Source organism: Amia ocellicauda, chromosome 16, assembly GCF_036373705.1.
Source record: "Amia ocellicauda isolate fAmiCal2 chromosome 16, fAmiCal2.hap1, whole genome shotgun sequence".
NCBI classification, from domain to species: domain Eukaryota; kingdom Metazoa; phylum Chordata; class Actinopteri; order Amiiformes; family Amiidae; genus Amia; species Amia ocellicauda.
The window spans coordinates 3,923,173-3,940,842 of NC_089865.1; positions in this window are offsets into that span (position 1 = coordinate 3,923,173).

A 17,670-nucleotide genomic window follows, 5' to 3' on the forward strand; every position below is an offset into this window, starting at 1 on the left:
GCTCATGAGAGCTGTATCAAATACTACATTGAGTTTCTGTGATTAATTAGGAGGATCTGTAATCAGGCTAAGTTTATCTGTTATCGGCTGATCCCTCGAACTAAACTCTTAATGTTTTTGACCTTAGTGCAGAATCCTTTCCATCGAGCTAAAGGTTAGGTAACTTTGTATTTTTCTAAGATATAGACATTCATTAATGAAAAGCACAAAGACGTGAAACATAAATCCAGATTGTAAATCCCCAAATGAGCTAATTTATTTTAACACTTCATTGTAAACAACAAAACCAACGTTTTTCAATTGAAAATCCCCACCTCGGTTTGGTTTCTAAGATGCATGCATTAACTCTTCGCTATTTTGCAAATTTGCTGTCTCAAGTGGTGGAGCTTTGTTTTAAAACTTTCCTTGCATTCGTAACTCAATATATGTCGTTATTCACAATCATTCTAGATATGTGTCAAATGATGAGAAATATTTTCAGTCTGGAATTAGTTATATAGGAGTAAATATCGCCAATGTTTCAAAGCACAACAAAGAGCATTTACGGGGGTGTTGCGTTATATTGTATCTACTGGGAAATCATTGTAGTTGACCACCTTTTACATTCCACTTAATAACGCAACGAAACATGTTGCCTTTCTGAAACCAAGACGTTTTAACCGAGTTCTTTAAACCAAGTCTGAATATGAGATCCAGATGATTGGTAACAAAATCTGCTTTAAGTTCCCAGACTGAAAATGGATATGGATATATTTACATACAACAATAATCTATTTATAGGCATTAGTTTCTGTTGCCCAGGAGAGATGGGTTTATCCACTGATGAAAGAATGCGACTTCGGTTCAGGAATTTACGGACTATAGCTTTCCCTTCACAGAGAGAGAAACACAATAAGTTTAACAAACAGTTGCATGATGATGAAATCACTCAAACATACGCAAAGTTACCGGGGCTTGTAAACTGCTCTCATTAATGCCTGGCAGCGACGTTTTCCAAATGCAATTTGAATGGCTCTGGAGTGGGCAAGCAACGGGGAGATGATGACTTTAATGTCAGCGACAGTTTGTTACACATGGTTTCTATAAGATTCACACACACAGACACAGGCAAACAGTAAAAATGAAAGCTTTGATACTGGGATAAGTTATTTAGTGGCAGCACAAGTAGAGTACATCTTGATTATCTTGTCAGGGATCATCGGCAGCTCCGGCTCCCTAAAGAACATTATTTACCTATGGACATATTTCATTACCACTTTTGGCAAGGAGGGTTCATTTATGACCCAGTGAAAAAGAAAGGGAAGGAATGAAACCAACAGAGGGACGAGTGCGCTCTTTTTTATCAGCCTTTATGGATTTATTTCGCTGTGTTTGCAAAGAGGGAACTGCCTATATTCAAATCTGTCTTCCTTTGTTGCACAGCAAATACTGAAAAATGAAGCAGAGGCAGAAACATTAGATCCGACATAGTGGGCGGCTCCAAATGTTATGAATTATTTATCACGGCGATTTAGCCTTGGGGATTTTTCCTGTTCAGAAATCATTTTATGGCTTATCAGAGTTTACATATGGGCACCTTTACACTTCAGAGTATCTGTGATGGGGTTGGCAAGCCTTCCGCGGGCGCAGGTCAGAGTGTGGTTCTCTCTCCTGTTGATGTATCCGTTCTGGTATTGAAAGCACAGGCAGGACCGCCAGGCGCCACAGTCCCAACGTTGGGCGGTGAAGATCATGTGGCCCAAGGTCCTTGTGTTGGCAAAGTGCCTGTTTACATGATGAATCAGTAAGGTGGACATTAGGTCCTTATTAGACTTACTAGCCCGGTGCATAATAATTGTGCTGTATAAACGTGTGGAACTGAGGTGCATGGAAGTGTTAGTTGTAAAGGCTCTTGATGTGTGCGTTTATATACTCTCACTGAGCGTGTTTAGTGTTCAGTCAGAGGCCTCTCTTGGATCCGACCGCCCTCTCTGATTGGCACATAGTCACTAACCGAGCACCAAATCCACTACGCCAAAGAGCCGGCCCCTGATGTCCATCTCACAGAGGGATTGGGCCGCCGTAATGAGATCCGTTATACACAGTGCCATTAAAAGATTAATTTAATAAAATGAGTACAAGGACTCATACACATTTCAAGGCAATAGATAGATGTTTATTGTCCTGAGAAAACACGTTTGAAACATCTTAAAAATGTTGCCACATGTTCCCAATGATTCATTATATATCTACCAGTATATGGACATTTATTTTAAGTATGAAGTTAGAGAAAGTCAATCAGGCGATTGAAACAGTGGTTACCACACATGCCTTTGGCAAGGTTTGACTTCCTGTCAGCGTTGACTCATCCGACATGAAAGACTTTTTTCTCAGTCTGGCTAAACTGCTCAACCAGATGCTCATATTTTTCACAAGCTCAGGCAAAATGGACATTGGGAGCATTTATGCTTTGTCATTCTACACCAGGTAGATCGACAATACATGGACATGTTGCTGCTTTTCTAGTTTGAAATGGCGTACTACAATTTCTTAGCATACCAGTATGTACAAAAAAACACAACATCAGCAAATCTGTATATGAAAGATTAACACACCTTTGTACCTTTCATTATTTCATGCCTGTTATTGAAAACATCTGGATTTTGAGTAAAACATCGACTGTTGATGCGTCACAATCCAGAATTTTGTTTTATAAGGAAAGGATTTTAAAATACTTTTCTAAATATGCTTCGGTTTGCAACTCTGCAGTGTATCAGAAGGGGGTTTCACCTAAAATCAACTTTCATACTAAATTAAAAACTAGAATTGTCTGACCTGTTGGCTGTACAGGTTTATTTTACTTTACAAATTTTACTTTTACAAATTGAGGTAGTTTTTTATGTTTCAGGTCATATTAATACCAGGTATATTGAAGTTATTGTTTGATGTTAAAAATTACAAATTCATGTCAGCTTTCTTTGCAATAAACATAGGATTGTTCTCCTTTTCAAGGATGACTTCACTTACGCAGAACCAGACATCTTTTCAGCTCTTATCTTGTGTGTAAAATATTGTTACCCCAACCTATTAAAAGTAAAACACACCCCAAACATGATAGAGGGGTTAATCAAAAGCCAATCTTGACCTGACTTTATTGCGTCAAGCGCACAACAGACGACACAGAAGGGCTTTACTGCACACATCGCAGGAGACCAGGGCAGTATCTCAGAGGGCACAGGCACTGGGTGAGAACCTCACCAGCCGTATATAATAGCTTTAACTGCGAGCAGGGAAAAAAAAATACATTTCAAGACAATGGAGAGCATATTAACACCAACCCTCGTAGCTAACAAAACCTCTCCATCCGTAAAATGGGGTTGAGCTCTAAATCCATTGGCCTTGACCCAGATAGTCTCTTGCAGTTCATTAGAAATACTCTTCTGCTGGTGTGATTTGGTAATTAAGTGAATCATCTACTGGCCGACAGTCCTATATGCTTCCCAAGGCAGTTGTTAGTTCTTCGAAAACCACCGCTGACAAAATGAGGTTCGCCCTCTGTACACAGATAATGAGAGCGAGCTTGACAGGTGTGTCGTGATTAGGAAGTTTTTACACGAAGCTCATTCTGCGAGCCCCTCCACAGTAAACAGACTCATCAGCACTTGGCCGTCCCAAGAGGGAAAGCATGTTTGACATTATTAATTGGCTTTTCTGTATAAGGAGTCAAATAGATGAAAAGGTTTATCAAGCTGAAATAATTAATTTTGCCTGAATTCGCTGACAGTTCAGTTCTTCTGAAAAAAAGACCACTTTAAGGTCTTTTTTTCAGGCTCTCAGAGTGGAAAAGCATAATGGTGGTAAAATGTGAGACTTTTAATAAAATATAATTAAAAGGAATTTAATTAACTTTAACCTGCAAAAGAAAAAAAGGGATTTTTTTTATCTTTTTCCTTTACAATAGGCAGAGATTAGTGGCACGCATTATGAGGCTAATGTGGCATACATTTTATTCCAATTAATTCAAAATTAAAGAGGAAATTATGTATTTAAATAATAGCATGGACTGTTACACATATCTTTTTAATCACTCTTGATATCAATTGCTTCTTTGGTCTCATAATTACTATAATTAATGCTTTTGAAAGTAACGTACGTTGAGCGGTAAAAGTTGGAGTGCACCTGAACTTGGACAATTATCGCGTTTTCGTCCGGAGGAAAAACTTCACGTCTGAGAAACGCATGGATTTTAAATTACATTTCCCAAAGAATACACTCCCTGCTTTGCACTTCATAATGTGAAATTAATCACAGGAATTGAGCAACTAGATCTTTTAAAGCAATCACAGAAAAAGTGTTAGAATCCTTTGCTTCAAAGTTAGTACAAAATAACTGCTGAGTAGAGCTATATATATATATATGCTTTGAAATCACATTAACAACATGATATACTGTATATGTGGATGTTTCTGGGGATGAATTCTCGAGTTACAACTTTATAGCTGAGTAAGACACTTTGTATAAAAACTGTTACCTGTCAACTACATTACACCTTCTACTTTTTATAATCAGCTTTACTACTCAGCAGAAATAAAATCCTTTTACAACCATATGTATTTATCTGTTTTAAATGACTCACAAATCTGACCGTGCTGTGTCCCTCACATAAGAACGTAAGAACATAAGAAAGTGTCCAAACGAGAGGAGGCCATTCGCCCCATAGTGCTCGTTTGGTGTCCATTAATAACTAAGTGATCAAGGATCCTATCCAGTCTGTTTTTGAATGTTCCCAAATTGTCTCTTCAGCCACATCGCTGGGGAGTTTGTTCAGATTGTGACGCCTCTCTGTGTGAAGAAGTGTCTCCTGTTTTCTGTCTTGAAGCCTTGAAGTCCAATTTCCATTTGTGTCCCCGGGTGCGTGTGTCCCTGCTGATCTGGAAAAGCTCCTCTGGTTTGATGTGGTTGATGCCCTTCATGATTTTGAAGACTTGAAGTCCCCCCGTAGTCTCCTCTGTCACTCCGGTGCTTTGTTTCATATGTCGTGAAAACTGATCACAAGGGACTTTTCCTCTACCTGGAAGAATTCAGCAACCCAGTCAACCTACAAGGCCGGACACACACCTGATGGTCCAGTAATAACCTCAGGTGTGCATGAGAATAATGCGAAAGCAGTAGGATTTCACTTGGCGGCGTTAAATTGGTTCGTATCATTGTGTTCAGTTCATACTTAAAGTGAATACACATGCACAATCAATCAATCAATCAATCAATAACATACAATACTGAGGCTGAAGTCATATCTATGTAAATACAAAATTATGTCAGCGAATATCAGTATCAATTCTATGATTAAGTAGATCTCACTGTTCTGTAGACTCCTGTGACAAACACACACTTACTCCCTGGTCAGGGGTCTTCAATTAGCCTGTATTCAGATCCAGATAAGCATTGATGGCGTTGGGTGTTTATTTCCATTTTCTTTGGTGGCTAACGCTCTCGTCTTTGTTTAATTTATGAACTGAAGCACATGCCAGCGGAGAGGGGAATCGGCTGCCTTGGTAGAAGCACAGGCGAGACAGCCAGCACTGATAATAAAGAGATAAGACAGAGATACCCAGATGAGGTAACCCAGGAATATCGCTACGAGGGCTGGGCTTGACCTCTCTTTGTTAACGTTGTAGACCTACCGCTTGATTTTCATTAAGCTTGATCGGGAGTAAGTGAGGGTTTGTTTCCAGGCCTTTGTGGAAGGCAGGGAAGCAACAGAGATGATGCCGGTGGCTCTGAATATCGTGCCAGTCTCATTCTGCGTTATTGCGCTGGCCCATGTTCTAATCAGCCAGGCTTTCTCCACCAACAAAATTAGCTTTCATGGAACGGCAAGCGCATTAAATAAGTAAACTCCCCAAAGCAAAAGAGGCCTGGGATTTTTATTTTTTTATCCTGGATCGTTTCGCAAACAGTATGTCGGCTGAGTCCTTTGGATGAGATACGTAATGTTTAATAATGTCTGCTTCCTTTGGGCTATTCATGCATTTTACATTCCTCTGTTTGGATTATATGAAAACTAAAAGTAATAGAGATAGCTGTCAATTGAGTGACAGGCCCCTGTTTTATGCGGCATATAGTTCAGTTCATGTATATATTAAAACAAATTTGGCTGCTCCTTAGAAATATAATATTCTGGAGGGTTCAGGAATACGCTGGGGCATTGGGGAATGGTTTTGCAAATGAAGAGTTTTATAAACAATTATTTCCACCAAACGTTTTCTTTATGTGTTCCATATAGAGCAAAGAAGGACAAACAAGATTAGGCTAATTGCATGACTTCATACTTAGCACATCTATAGCCAGTGATAAATGCAGTTTAGTCATTTGTTCTGTGTTCTAAAGGGGGGGTAATTATATTTAGATTTCCTTTTAAGGGCTCCTAAACAGATTAGGACTCTTTCTTATTCTGATTTGTCAATGTAACAATGAGAATGTTTAAACTGGGCTAAGGATGTATTATCTGAAGTTTAAACCTGCTATTATGTACAGAAAGAAACCATATTTCATTAGTGTAAACACCAAGTATATGAGTATATTTTAGTTACGGAACATACGCAAGTTTCTAGAATTAGCTTAATAATGAGCCATACAAACACATCTGCATGTTCAATTTGTTTAGTTTTTTTTGTTATTTCATTCATCAACAGATTCCCACTGATCTAAAGACATTTTTTTAAATTATTTTAAAGGAAAATATGTATACCGTATTGGGGTTTATGTTTGATTAGGAAGCTTGATTGGTAGTATTGAAATGTAATTAATAGCAAAGGTCAGGGGGAAAGATGACAATAATACAAATGAAAGAAGACAAAGGATTGTATAATTCTTTACCTTCTAAAATGTTTTAAATTACTACATTGACAGTGAGAAACAATAGGGTTTTCACACAAAAAATACCTATTACTTTTTACTTTTGGATACAGGAGCTTTAATTCATTTAATTAATGACACACACACTAATCATTGCAACCCAGTACTATATACATATAGTGGTCATATAAAGTAGAAAAATGTGATTTGGTGAAACTTGTCATTCTGAAGTTATAATTAGTTGTAATTAGGTCTAGGGTTACATACACTTATTTATTTTCGTTTAAAAAAAAAAAACCCGAACCAACAATATTTTATTTTATAGCTGAATTTGTAGGCGAAGAACAGTGGAGATAAAATAAAATGCACGTGCAGCTGACCAGAGGAGAAGCTCTGAAGAAAACTGATCAACAATGAGTTAAACCGCAGCTTTTGAACCCCAATTTCTGGTGTCTTGTGCTCTTCTGCTTGATAAGGCTCTGATCAGGCCCATCATCCTTCGGGGATTCCTGATGGCTCTGTGGTCACTCAGTCGCCGCCCCGCGGGACAGCAGGTCTGCCCGGTGTCTCCTTTTCACCGTCAAACCCACTGGGGACCGGCATTAATTAGATCAGGCTGCTCATTTAAGGCTGATAATTAATTTAAATAGATAGGTCATTTAAAACAGAATAAAAGACTGTTAAACATTTGGTGCTTTGATTCTCCTCATCTGCAACTTTCAATTGCCAGTGCAGTGTAGCATGGAGGAGCCTTGATGTCCTTCAGACCATTATTCACACACTTTGTGGTCAGAAGAGGGGAGACCCATCCCCCCACTGACACCCTCATCTCCATCTTTGTATGTTTGTGTGTTTTGTATTATTAGTAGTATTAGCAGTAGTAGTAATAATGTTGGAGGAATTACAGCTAGAAATTAATCATACACGAAAAGGTATCCCATCCCTGTCAGAATATGGTTACCTTTAAAAGATCTGTAGGAACCCCTGGCTGTCTGAGAGTGGCCCCCAACTCCTGGGTTCCGTGGTCAGGACACAGAACCACTTATTCACCCTGTGTCCAGAATCTGACTTGTTATGATACCTCAGCCAAGCAAGCACATCGCAGTTGACCTCCAAGCCATCCTGAAATATGGAGACATACTCTTGTCAAGCTGGCACACCAATAGCCCCTGATCAGACTCCTGCAGGTGTGTTTTATTCGGTTACATCTAGGGTTCAAACGAGCGTTTTGGCCATACCTCAGTGTAGGCAATTTCCACAGCTCAAGGAAGATGCAAAGTCACTCCACCGAAAGGCCAGTACCCAGACACCCAGGGCGGTGATGGCAGCAGAACAAGCTTGGTAAACATACCATGTCTGGCCGTGCACCAGATAAGTCACTGTAAGAGTTTACAATCTATACAAATATGGCTTGGAGACATATTGGAGACAGAACCTGTGCTGAGAATGGAAGTCTTTCATTATGATTAACCTGGTGAGGTCCCCCAGCCATGACATGCCCCGCCACAACCCCCCGAGTGTGTGTCTCTCTCTGTAGCAGGTGGCACGTCCCGGGGTGCCAAGCGTCGCCTGATGGATGTGCTGCGAATCTCTTGCACTATGCCTCCGCGTCGGGGTTGTGCATTTAATCACAGTCAGAGATTCTCTCCTCGTGTTACTCTTTCGATTCAAGACCACATTTTAGTATATCTGTCTGTCTATCTTTCTCTCTTTGTGGGTGTGTGTGTGCGTTTGCAGCACACATGTTAAAAGGGACACAAATGCTGAAGATGATGGTTCGACTGCAGATCTCCCGAGTGAAGTGAAAGCCCATCAGTGGTCTTTAAGTCACTCCGAATGTCCAGGAGTGTGATTTATTCTGTTTATGTTTTTACCAGCTTTCAGAGCTGGCTTTCCTCCGCGGTGGCTGTGTTGGTGGTATACTGCTTTCACAGTTATAAATTGCATTCTTTCTGCTTCTTTTACAAATTAGAAGCAGAGCTTTAGCCGAGCTCCTCAGCTGGAGTGGAGGCAGCGCCTGTATATAATCTGTTGAAGAGCACTTTCTAGTGGTCTGAGGAAGCACAGCAGCCGCAGAGCGAGGCCCTGCAGAGACTTTTCTATTGGGTTTCTATTGAGCTGTCGCTGCTTTGTGTTTTAGGCATTGCTCAATGTATTGTTTCTTATCAAATATATTTCAGTAGCAGTATGCTTTTTTATATCACAGATATGTATTCCTTGAACTAACCCAACGCAAGACAGTCGCTGTTCAAATACATTTCCAGTAATCGTGCGTTTTTTCCTTTTGTGTTTCTGTTATTCTGATTATAAAATAAAATCAATGCAACACAAACATTAAAAATGGGGATTATTAAAGTGTATTTAAGTAGAAATACCAAAACTTCTGATTCATAAATACTATATTCAATGAACACTTGGTTTTATCAGGATTTTATCTTTGAGGAAGAATAGTGATGACAAAACCCTGACAAACTTTAAGCCCTCCTCACAACCCACAGCTGGCTTTATAAAATTAGATTTGTTTTCACTAAGTGTCTTCATTGTCCAGGTTTACAGATGAATGTAATTGGAAGTGTGTTGTTAATTGATCGTTACCGCAAAAGTTTAAATTGAAACTAAACTAATTCAGAATGCAAACATGAACAGGTATTAAATTAGGGATTAATAAATAGCATTGTAATTATCTATCTATATCTATCTATCTATCTATCTATCTATCTATCTATCTATCTATCTATCTCTATCTATCTATCTATCTATCTATCTGTCTATCTATCTGTCTGTCTGTCTACCTATCAGTCGTCCATTTAGCTTTTTTTCATGGTGGACTAAACTACACATTTCTGTCACATGTCAAGCACTGACCCCTGCGGTGACAAGGATCCACCAGAAAATAACAACAAAAGGAACAAATCAATGCGATGTCAATGTCCACTCCAGGCCACCGGCGTCCGCCCATCTATCATCGGCGCTGAGTGCCGGGTCCCGCTCCAGACCGGCACACAACAAACCCTGGCGGAGGAGGAATGCTGGGAATGCTCCTTGGACTGACACAAGCCAGTTTGATGGGACAATTAGAATGGCTTTGTTTTACGCCGAGGAGCCTTTGTCAGTGAATGTTAGACGTCACGTGAGAGACCTTGAAGCAGCCATCAGTCACAGTGTGAATGGCCAGCGAAGAGAGCTCTCCAGCCCGTTGACACTATAGCTCTGTGCCTAGGATGACACCAGGAGACTAGTAGTCCTTTAAGGTTAAAAGGACCTCTTTCCAATGTACTAGAGGAGAGGGGAGCCTTTCAGATGGATACAGTGCTAATTATATTACACTTATGTTGCCTTTTTTCCCCACAGGAAATACAAAACCCTTACAAATGTAAATTGTACGTTAAAGATGAAAGCGTCCAATCTGTGAACTTAGTTGCTTAAAATGTTACTTCTTAAGGTTACATATATATAGATGCACATATAAGCATGTTTGTATGTTTTGGGAAGACTTCTATGACCAAATAATCTAAAGGAAGCCAAGAGGTGCCAGAAAGAATTAGATGCGATCTTTATAGCTTTCAAAGGGAATCTGAAATTCTAACAGATGCATTTAGGAAATAAACTGATCAACATAAAGAGACTTATATTTTGTGTGCCAGGAAGACCAAGTCAAAGGAATCTATGCTTGTCATGAATAAATACACAAATAAATAAAATAAACAGCAGAGAATAAAATCTGTAATATTTCCAATTTACAGAAATCATTCTGCTAAACCTCTCACAATTAAATATATACATACATACCTACATACATACCCTGCATCTGCACTTTGTAGACACCCAGTTACTTCATGTGTTCAGAGGTATTTCTGGACTTATTTGAAATGCTCTATTTTCTTACCTTAAGTGATGATTATTTATTAATAGATCAATTTAATTCATATTATTTCTCATTCTAATTGAAATGTTTATGAAAGAGCTTTATTAAATGTTGTAATATCAAATACCAGTATTGTACTGGATCTTTAACTGAATGCATTTACTGCAAACTGACACGATGGCCCCTCGTTCTTAGGGGTTGTTTTCTAATTAGCAGGTTGAGGTGTTGATCACTTTCTCTACTCTGTAGCTCAGTTTCACTGGAGTGGCTTCATTCAAATGTGCTTGTGAAGATCACAGGATGGGTAAACATGTCTACATGAACTCAACACTGCATGGGTCAGAAGCATAACACAGGATGCTGTTGATGAAGGAACGTCTTCGTGTATTTATTCTGTTTATTTTAGATTATTCTCATTATTTTGCACGTAGAGCCAGTTTTGTGCCAATACTGTACAGAGAAAGTCAAATAAGATCGCTCTCTTATCTTCCTGGAATACTTAGAGAATGCAAAACTTTCAACCCTTAATGCAGTCTACATGTAAAGCGTTCCTTGTGTGATTAAAGTGAAGTGTAAAACTCCAAAGAAAAAACATTTATCTCCAGTCTCGGCTGCTGTCGCTCCCCAAGACTTGATACATCATCAGCGTTGTTTTAAGTGGAAGTAATAAATGACATCCTTCAGTTCTGTTCGGACAAAGAAACTCGTTTGCAATCTTTAAGTGTGAGCCTCCTTCTTGTAAAGATGTGCTTTCACAAAGAAATCATTTAAATCACTGTCATCTCCTGCAGATGTATAGACGTCCCCTAAGTTATTTATTTGCACGTGTCTCAGAAGACTATTTCAGTCTTGATTTGCACCGTCATCTCGTGCCCTAAAGGACTGCAGCGAGAGAATAACACCGCCTCGTGTTTGTGCAGCCAGGCCGCGCTGGTATCACAGCAGTAGTGTTTCCAGGTCACAACCCACAACAGCTCTGATATTATTAAGGCACTGTTTGGTGCCATAAAGAGGCTTCGCACATTGTCTTGGGTAAACCATAGCTGCAAGTCAAAACTTCTCTCCTGACTTGGTGCCCTTTGCAATCTTTTCAGCGCAGCTCGACTGTGCCTGTGATATCGGAGTGTACTTTGGGGCAGTTTGGGCTAATTGTCAGTGTGACAAAACTGGGCAACAAAAGACTCAAATAGATATGAATCCCCGGTAAAATAAAAGAATAATCACCACTGCAAGGAAGGCAAAGGAACGCATGTAAATAGGCGTCGGCCGCAGGAGTGAAATAACTCGGATTCGGTGTGACCCGCTTGGCACACAGCTGTGGTATCACCTCCTTTGAAAAGCTAGCAGCAGGGAAAAGCCCTAGGAAGCAGCATGGGAGGAGAAACTGGAGATATTTATGATTTTTTTTCAGTTTGTCCTTTTTGTGTTGTTTTGTTTAGTCTCGGCAAGACGGATCCCATTCAAAGGGGATTAAAGCTCATCGAGAGCTGGTGGAAAAACAGCAGCATACCTTAGAGTCCAAAACTATTTATTTCCCTGAAGCATTAGTACAATTACTTTTCACAATTTTAAGTAACAGCGAAGGCCTGGCTTTGACTTACATTTATTTATCTACCGAATGTTCTCAAAATGTACTGCGCTGGTGTTTGTTGGTCTTTTAGTGGTTGCTGTTCACTCGCACATTATTATGAAATTGTTTGTTGATTAAAAAAGAAAATGTCTCTCTTTGAACGCAAGTTGTGTTTCTAGGTTTAAATGTATACATACACATTTGACTTATTTATATTGCCTTTTTAATGGACAGATTGAATAACTAGCAAAAATACACCACATTTAAAACATAGGTAATGCTTTTGTGTTGTGTTGTGAAGCTAAAACTATATTCACACTTCATTTGTTTTTCCCCAAACCCACTTAGGCTAAGAGAACATGCATGCTTTTTATACTGAACTATATTGTGTATTGTATTTGAACTATGTATCCTGTTCTAATGTCAGTGAAGACTGCAAGGTAACTGCATTATTATTATTATTATTATTATTATTATTATTGTTATTAATCAGTCCAGTTTTAGAAACATGAACAAAAGAGCTCGGATAGAAACTCCAGCCTAAATCATGTTTTGGGATCTGTGTAATGTTTAAATGGTATTAACTTCCAAGACGTTTCAGGGCTTCGTAGCAGAATATATTTTAATAGTAAATTGTCGACTCCAGAGAGAGCATTGTACCTTGAGGCGCAGGCTGACAGGTTGGGCCCGGGGGGAGCGCCGCGCTAACAAAAGACTGCTGAAAGGCATTCGGTGCAGAGTGGCCAGGGCCAGCCTGTGAAACTGGCAGCGCGTTACAAATAGCTGTGTATTGGGGGCTGAAGTACAATGCCAAATTACAACCTGATTCATCATTTCCACGACACGGAGGGTTCTGTCGCAAAACGGCTACCGGCAGCGGGACAACAAAAACACTGAGAGCAGAGCTTTATCAGAAAACATCTCTTTTAAAATGCAAACAGCGAGCCTTTGTCGTCCGTTTCCTAATTTTCTCACAAATGGGGGCATAAGACAATGATAGGCTTGAAAAGGCAGGAGGGAGAAGCATGAAATGACGGCATCGCGTTTGGCCGAGAGCCTTTTCTTTTCGCTCTTTGGTTTGTAAATTTTGATGCGGATTGTTTTCCCCAAACACATTTCTTCCTTTTGATACAGCTCAGGAAATGCAGTTGTTATCAGTTTATTCTTTCTCAAAGTATATGAGTTGATTGCATTATTAAAATATATTTTTGTATCCAATTTTTAACTATGATTCTGATTATTCACACAGTCCCCAAACAGGACTGCTTTGTCTCTAGATTTATTCTCCACCACTGCCGTGTCTGTTATCAGTGGATTTTTCAAAGCTGGAGGCTTGCAACTATAAATTTCTCCTCTAACAAGTTTCCCATTGACCTTAGGCCTGCACTATTTATACAGCTAATCTTCTTTGAGTAACCCATGCATAAGTATAAGTTATTGTCCAGGGCAGTGACCTTTCATCATTTCAAACAGGAAATGTTTTCCCTGCTGTTTTTTGGACATGTGGAAATTATATTCACTGGCGGTGGAAGGCAAAACCCCCAAATATGCATCTCATGTACACCTAATTTTGTTGACTGTGCCAGAGATAAAATGACTGTGAAAGAGAGGAACGGCACATTTGAACTGTCATAAATAAAGCTGCAGGTATCACTGCCACCAGATACAGTATGCGTCCCTGTCTTTAGTGAGTGTTATTTAGCCCAGTCACCTGTGCCCTTCTTCTCTGTGATTTGTGGTGTAAGGTTACACAGCCCGGGTTTTTATTTTCTTTCTCTTCAGAACGTAGAGGAGGGGGAAAATTATGTTGTTAACGATATTGCTCATGCTTTTGCCCTTAAAATGCCACGTCATTTACAATTGAAAGTTTTTCATGTATTTTTTGTTTTCCACGACTTTTACATAGTGAGCAAATGTTACATATGTAACCAGACATGTTATATCTGGTATAATATTCCCAAATGTTCACTCTGTAAAACTGCATGAGAGTTGTTTTTCTGGGTAAAATACAGATATTTTTGCAGATCTCTTCCACGTACGAGATCGACAAATAATAAGTGCTATGTGTTTTATATTTTATCTGTTTCTATACTATATGCTATACCACATTTTATACTCTGCACTGTTATAATGTATACAATATAAACAATTATCTTCTTTAAAGGGCTTATTTAGTTTAGTTTTAGTAACTCAGGTGTTACAGCTTTGAAAGCTTTGATTGCATTGCATTTTAATATGGATTTACACCTTGAATTACTGTCTTAATGACTAAATTTTCCAATTAGAATTTGTTGGGACATTTCTACAAAAATTCTCATCCGACAAACAGAAACAAGTGCCTGCAATATGCTGACACCATCCCGAAAAGTACTCACCGATAAACCAGACGTGAGAATAGGATTCGAGATGCTATACTTCTTTTACTTTTTTTTTTTACTTTATGTTTTGTGAAAAGGAGGGAAAAAAAATCCCATCGCAAGACTTTAAAGCTGAGCAAGTAGAAGATCACAGGAGCTATGCTCTGAGATACAGGTCATTCTCTCCTCCGGGGACCGAAATAAAGGTGCAAGGTTTCTCTCGGATTGGAAAATGGGAAAGTAATGATGTAGACCTGGGCTGAGGCCCAACGTTTTCAGGGCTATAAAAATGCTGGGATCAAGCATACTTAGAGAGAGGCTTCACTCCTGAGTTATTTTATTTACTTCCTTGCACATAAATGGACCCCCTTTCTTTTGAGGTTTTGAAAGCTTACGTACAGGGTGGTAAAGAAAAGAAGCTACACAAAGATATGATGAATGTAGCAGATGAAAAATGAAGGAACTGGTGGCAAACTGCCAAGCATTTCTTACCCATTCATTTTCAAAGAGGAGAAGGCTGTATACGGCAGAATCCACCATGACTCCGAGAAGCAGATGCTGTGAATTTTCATCCTCACTTTCTACACCCCTCCCTCATAAATAAAGGCTCCCCTCCACGATGGAAACAATTTTGTACACCAGGAGGGCAGAGGGATTCAGACTGTGTTTCCTGCAAAGGTTTTTTTTTCTTAAATATCCCTTTTCAAAGTAAATGTGCTGTAATTGTATTGGGTTGAGGTCAGCTTAGATTATTGGGCGAGATAAACAGAAAGGGGTGGCCGGGGATCTGTACAGGACCGAGGTGGGGGGGTGGGAAGTGTGTGTTCTTCATTTCCAATCACACAGATGTAATTTAGCACTGCGAATAGGTAAACACAAAAGTGCATCCTGTGTTGTGTGTGTGTCTCATGTTGAATGTTTTTCCCGTTGTGAAATCGACCATTTCGGGGCTTTTATCTCCTGATTCTGACAGAATTGCCCATGTGAAATATCAGAGAGGTTCTGAGCAGATAAAAAACATCCAGTGCAAACAGGATCTTTAAATTGATTGATTGATTGATTGATTGATTGATTGAGTGATTTATTCATTCCAGCTTTCCCTTTATACAGCACTTGAAACAAAGCAGAATGAGATTAAGTATATTTGTGTGACTGTTTTCAGAATGTGTGCGTACCTTTGTGTGTTTGTGTTTGTATGTTTGAATACATGTTGTTAATTAATGTATCATATGTATTGGTGATCAAATGTTTCAAATGAAGGGTGTGAATACTTTCAACTACAACTGTATATAAAGCAAACTTGTACTCTAACTATAAGTGCTATTTTCAAAAGGGGGAAATATATTGTGGTCACTTAAACTTTTCAAAAGTTTTTTATATTAAATAACATTGACATATATACTTTGTACACCCCTATCATTCTAAATAAAATCATTCTTATTGGTCCTTTTTGAAAATCATGAGCACTGTATATATTATTAAACAAAATAAGACATAACACAACTTTAAAAGCTTTCAATTGTTTTTATTGTTATTATTTTTTATATTGGTTTATATATGTATGTATCTACATTTTCAAAATGTAATTATGTTTAGTATTAAATTATTAAAGGGACAATTATTACTTTTAATCTGAGAGCAGTTAGTTACTACACTGAAATTAACAGTTTTGATATTATTTTGTCCTTCTTTTATATATGTTGTTACCAGTGTTCACATGCAGTAACTAATGTAACTGTTATAAGGGACAGGAATGGAAAAAAAAAAGTTTTAAATCCATATAAATAAAAAATTAAAACTAGTTTTTATTTTCACTTTTATTATTCAAAATCATTGATTACATATTTTATTGTCAGAAATATGGTAATAAGGTCAGCAAAATAAATAATAGAAAGTTTGTCTCTGGTGAATTGGTGCTCAATAAAAGTCTAAAAGGAAATAAGTGTTATTAATTTGCTTTCTAATAAAACACACTTTCTTCATTCATTTTATAGTTTTGAATAGCCAACTTATAATATCATATCAAATATAACATAATACAACACAAAACCATTGCTGTAACTAGTCTTATAAGGCATTGTGTTATGTCATTGCCCGTAATTAAATAAAATGTTGGCACAAACATGTTCTGAGGGATTCTGTCTTTTTGCCTGTTCCTAAAATAGAAGTTGACTTCTTACGCTGTCCCACCTTGATGCTTGAACTACTTTAGATCTGGTCACGTTCTCCTCACAGTCCGTGCTCATCCAAAGCCATTTTGCATTTTTATTGAGTACTGATGTGTGTTCAGGAAGTTCAAGATGGGAACACATGGGAGTTTGTCTTTCAGGAAGAAAGTCTGAATTCTCCAGTATTCCACTGCCAAGAAAAAATAATAAAATAAATAAACATCTGTTAATCGTATCAACATTTTTTTTTCACTCAGAAATCATTAGCAGTGTTGTGAGTGATACTACATTGAAGATAACATATAAGACTGAGAGTATTGCAGGTTGTGCTGTTTTGTTCCAATCGACACAATGGCTTTAGCATTGAAACACTTTCATTACTGTACATCTCTGAGTGAAATAATTGATATTAGATTGATACCTATATACTCTAAATTAAAAAGTTTTACTAAATGGTGTAGATTATATGTTTGTTGGGGATATTAATAACATAGAATGTACTTAGCCAACTCAGATAAAACCTCACAGTATAATACAAAAAAAAACCTGTCAAAATATTATAAATTAATAAATAATCCATATATATATATATATATATATATATATATATATATATATATATATATAAACATGTGAATATCTATAATACTCATCCAGATATTGTTTCCCCTTTAAAAACTATTGAACACACTGAACTAAATAAGCACATACAAATAGCTCTGAATAAAGATAGAATGAAATTAATTGTTTGTTCTGTGATCATATCCTGATGGTAACATTGTTGCTACATGTTTTAATATTTCATTATATTAGAAAACTAAGGGGGAATTGGGTAAAATGGTAAAGTGGGCTGCATAAGGTTTGACAGAGAAA